Source organism: Mustelus asterias, unplaced genomic scaffold (assembly GCF_964213995.1).
Source record: "Mustelus asterias unplaced genomic scaffold, sMusAst1.hap1.1 HAP1_SCAFFOLD_2200, whole genome shotgun sequence".
In the NCBI taxonomy this organism is placed as follows: Eukaryota; Metazoa; Chordata; class Chondrichthyes; order Carcharhiniformes; family Triakidae; genus Mustelus; species Mustelus asterias.
Window position 1 is genome coordinate 57501 of NW_027592145.1, and position 4960 is coordinate 62460.

Here is a 4960-nt window from a genome sequence, read left to right on the forward strand (position 1 = left end):
TGCGGGCGTGGAGAGTCAATGTGGAGTCCTTGTGCGCACGGAGTGTTGAGTAAGGGCGTGTTTCTGCATGTGCCCTGACCCTAAGCATAACCCTAAGCCTAACTCTAAGACTAACCCAAACCCGCGCCCTAACCCTAACACAAAGCCTAACCCTAGCCCGAGCACGAGCCCTCACCCAAACCCTAGCCCTAACCCTAACCCGAACCCTAACACTAAGCCTAACCCTAGCCCGAGCACTAGCCCTCACCCTAACCCTAGCCCTAACCCTAACCCGAACCCTAACCCTAGCCCAAACCCTAACCCTAACCGTGGCCCTAACCCTAACCAAAGCCCTAGCCCTAGCCCTAACCCTAACACTAACCCTAACCCTAACCCTAACCCTAGCCCAAACCCTAACCCTAACCAAAGCGCTAACCCTAGCCCTAACCCTAACACTAACCCTAACCCTAACCCTAACCCTAGCCCAAACCCTAACCCTAACACTAACCCTAACCCTAGCCCAAACCCTAACCCTAACCGTGGCCCTAACCCTAACCAAAGCCCTAACCCTAGCCCTAACCCTAACACTAACCCTAACCCTAACACTAACCCTAGCCCTAGCCCAAAACCTAACCCAAACCCTAACCAAAGCCCTAACCCTCGCCCAAACCCTAACCCTAACCCTAACCGTGGCCCTAGCCCTAACCAAAGCCCTAACCCTAGCCCTAACCCTAACACTAACCCTAACCCTAACACTAACCCTAACCCTAGCCCAAACCCTAACCCTAACCCTGACCAAAGCCCTAACCCTAGCCCTAACCCTAACACTAACCCTAACCCTAACCCTAGCCCAAACCCTAACCCTAACCCTAACCGTGGCCCTAGCCCAAACCCTAACCCTAACCCTTACCAAAGCCCTAACCCTAGCCCTAACCCTAACACTAACCCTAACCCTAACCCTAACCCTAGCCCAAACCCTAACCCTAACCGTGGCCCTAACCCTAACCCTAACCAAAGCCCTAACCCTAGCCCTCACCCTAACACTAACCCTAACCCTAACCCTAACACTAGCCCTAACCCTAACCCTAACCCTAACCGTGGCCCTAACCCTAACCATAGCCCTAACGCTAGCCCTAACCCTAACACTAAGCCTAACCCTAGCCCGAGCCCTAGCCCTAACCCTAACCCTAGCCTAACCCTAAGCCTAACCCTAAGGGAGCAATTTGAAAGTGTGGCCGGCGCGAGGGACGCCTGTGCGGGCGTGGAGAGTCGATGTGGAGTCCTTGTGAGCATGGAGTGTGTTGTAAGGGCGTGTTTCTGCCTGTGCCTTGACCCTAACACTAACCCTAACCCTAGCGCTAACCCTAACCGTAGCCGTCACCCGAACCCTAACCCGAGCCCTAGCCCTAGCCCTAACCCTAACCCTAACCCTAACGGAGCAATTTGAAAGTGTGGCCGGCGTGAGGGGCGCCTGTGCGGGCGTGGAGAGTCAATGTGGAGTGCTTGTGAGCATGGAGTGTGTAGTAAGGGCGTGTTTCTGCCTGTGCCTTGACCCTAACCCTAACCCGAACCCTAACCCTAACCGCGGGTGCGGGGGGTTGAACAAACACCGGGGAAGCCATTAACCACCAGCGGGGAGTACATTAAGCAGTTGCCCTTAGTCTCAGGAGCAGCGGGGAACAGATTATCCAACAGCCGGGAAAACATTCACCAACTTCGGGGGAAAACATGAACGAAATATCGGGAAGACATGAACCAACGGCAGGCAAAACACTGGGGAAGCCAGGAACCAACAACGGGGAGTACACTAAGCAGCTGCCCTTAGTCTCAGGAGTAGCGGGGAAGAGATTAAGCAGCAGCCGGGAAAAGATCAGCCAACCGCGGGGGAACTCATTAACCAGTGTCGTGGGAACGCATTAACCAGTTTCGTGGGAACTCATTAACCAGTTTCGGGAAAACTTCCACCAAAGGCGGGGAAAGCATCAACCAACGGCGGGGAAGCCATTGTCCAACAGGGGGGGGGGAGCACATCAAGCAGCTGCCCTTAGTCTCAGGAGCAGCGGGGAAGAGATTAAGCAGCAGCCGGGAAAAGATCAGCCAACTGCGGGGGAACTCATTAACCAGTTTCGTGGGAACTCATTAACCAGTTTCGGGAAACCGTCCACCTAAGGCGGGGAAAACATCAAACAACGGCGGGGAAGCCATTGTCCAACAGGGGGGAGCACATTAAGCAGCTGCCCTTAGTATCAGGAGCAGCGGGGATCAGATTAAGCAACAGCCGGGAAAAGATCAGGAAACCGCGGGGGAACTCATTAACCAGTTTCGTGGGAACTCATTAACCAGTTTCGGGAAAACATCAACCAAAGGCGGGGAAAGCATCAACCAACGGCGGGGAAGCCACTGTCCAACAGTGGGGAGCACATTAAGCAGCTGCCCTTAGTCTCAGGAGCAGCGGGGATCAGATTAAGCAACAGCCTGGGAAAAGATCAACCAACCGCGGGGGAACTCATTAACCAGTTTCCTGGGAACTCATTAACCAGTTTCGTGGGAACTCATTAACCAGTTTCGGGAAAACCTCCACCAAAGGCGGGGAAAGCATGAACCAACGGCGGGGAAGCCATTGTCCAACCGGGGGGAGCACATTAAGCAGCTGCCCTTAGTATCAGGAGCAGCGGGGTACAAATGAACCAGCAGCGGGGAAAACAACTTCGTGGGAACTCATTAACCAGTTTCGTGGGAACTCATTAACCAGTTTCGGGGGAACTCATTAACCAGTTTCGGGAAAACTTCCACCAAAGGCGGGGAAAGCATCAACCAACGGCCGGGAAGCCATTGTCCAACAGTGGGGAGCACATTAAGCAGCTGCCCTTAGTATCAGGAGCAGCGGGGATCAGATTAAGCAACAGCCGGGAAAAGATCAGCCAACCGCGGGGGAACTCATTAACCAGTTTCCTGGGAACTCATTAACCAGTTTCGTGGGAACTCATTAACCAGTTTCGGGAAAACCTCCACCAAAGGCGGGGAAAGCATGAACCAACGGCGGGGAAGCCATTGTCCAACCGGGGGGAGCACATTAAGCAGCTGCCCTTAGTATCAGGAGCAGCGGGGATCAGATTAAGCAACAGCCGGGAAAAGATCAGCCAACCGCGGGGGAACTCATTAACCAGTTTCCTGGGAACTCATTAACCAGTTTCGGGAAAACTTCCACCAAAGGCGGGGAAAACATGCACCAACGGCGGGGAAGCCTTTGTCCAACAGGGGGGAGCACATTAAGCAGCTGCCCTTAGTATCAGGAGCAGCGGGGTACAAATGAACCAGCAGCGGGGAAAACAGCTTCGTGGGAACTCATTAACCAGTTTCGGGGGAACTCATTAACCAGTTTCGGGAAAACGTCCACCAAAGGCGGGGAAAACATCAACCAACGGCGGGGAAGCCATTGTCCAACGGGGGGGAGCACATTAAGCAGCTGCCCTTAGTATCAGGAGCAGCGGGGAACAGATTAAGCAACAGCCGGGAAAAGAACAGCCAACCGCGGGGGAACTCATTAACCAGTTTCGTGGGAACTCATTAACCAGTTTCGTGGGAACTCATTAACCAGTTTCGGGAAAACGTCCACCAAAGGCGGGGAAAACACCAACCAACGTCGGGGAAGCCTTTGTCCAACAGTGGGGAGCACATTAAGCAGCTGCCCTTAGTATCAGGAGCAGCGGGGATCAGATTAAGCAACAGGAGGGAAAAGATCAGCCAACCGCGGGGGAACTCATTAACCAGTTTCGTGGGAACTCATTAACCAGTTTCGGGAAAACTTCCACCAAAGGCGGGGAAAACATGCACCAACGGCGGGGAAGCCATTGTCCAACAGGGGGGAGCACATTAAGCAGCTGCCCTTAGTATCAGGAGCAGCGGGGTACAAATGAACCAGCAGCGGGGAAAACAACTTCGTGGGAACTCATTAACCAGTTTCGTGGGAACTCATTAACCAGTTTCGGGAAAACGTCCACCAAAGGCGGGGAAAGCATCAACCAACGGCGGGGAAGCCATTGTCCAACAGTGGGGAGCACATTAGGCAGCTGCCCTTAGTATCAGGAGCAGCGGGGATCAGATTAAGCAACAGCCGGGAAAAGAACAGCCAACCGCGGGGGAACTCATTAACCAGTTTCGTGGGAACTCATTAACCAGTTTCGTGGGAACTCATTAACCAGTTTCGGGAAAACGTCCACCAAAGGCGGGGAAAACATGCACCAACGGCGGGGAAGCCATTGTCCAACAGGGGGGAGCACATTAAGCAGCTGCCCTTAGTATCAGGAGCGGCGGGGATCAGATTAAGCAACAGCCGGGAAAAGATCAACCAACCGCGGGGGAACTCATTAACCAGTTTCGTGGGAACTCATTAACCAGTTTCCTGGGAACTCATTAACCAGTTTCGGGAAAAATTCAACCAGAGGCGGGGAAAGCATCAACCAACGGCGGGGAAGCCTTTGTCCAACAGGGGGGAGCACATTAAGCAGCTGCCCTTAGTATCAGGAGCAGCGGGGTACAAATGAACCAGCAGCGGGGAAAACAGCTTCGTGGGAACTCATTAACCAGTTTCGGGGGAACTCATTAACCAGTTTCGGGAAAACTTCCACCAAAGGCGGGGAAAGCATGAACCAACGGCGGGGAAGGCATTGTCCAACCGGGGGGAGCACATTAAGCAGCTGCCCTTAGTATCAGGAGCAGCGGGGATCAGATTAAGCAACAGCCGGGAAAAGATCAGCCAACCGCGGGGGAACTCATTAACCAGTTTCGGGGGAACTCATTAACCAGTTTCGGGAAAACGTCCACCAAAGGCGGGGAAAACATCAACCAACGGCGGGGAAGCCTTTGTCCAACAGGGGGGAGCACATTAAGCAGCTGCCCTTAGTATCAGGAGCAGCGGGGTACAAATGAACCAGCAGCGGGGAAAACAGCTTCGTGGGAACTCATTAACCAGTTTCGGGGG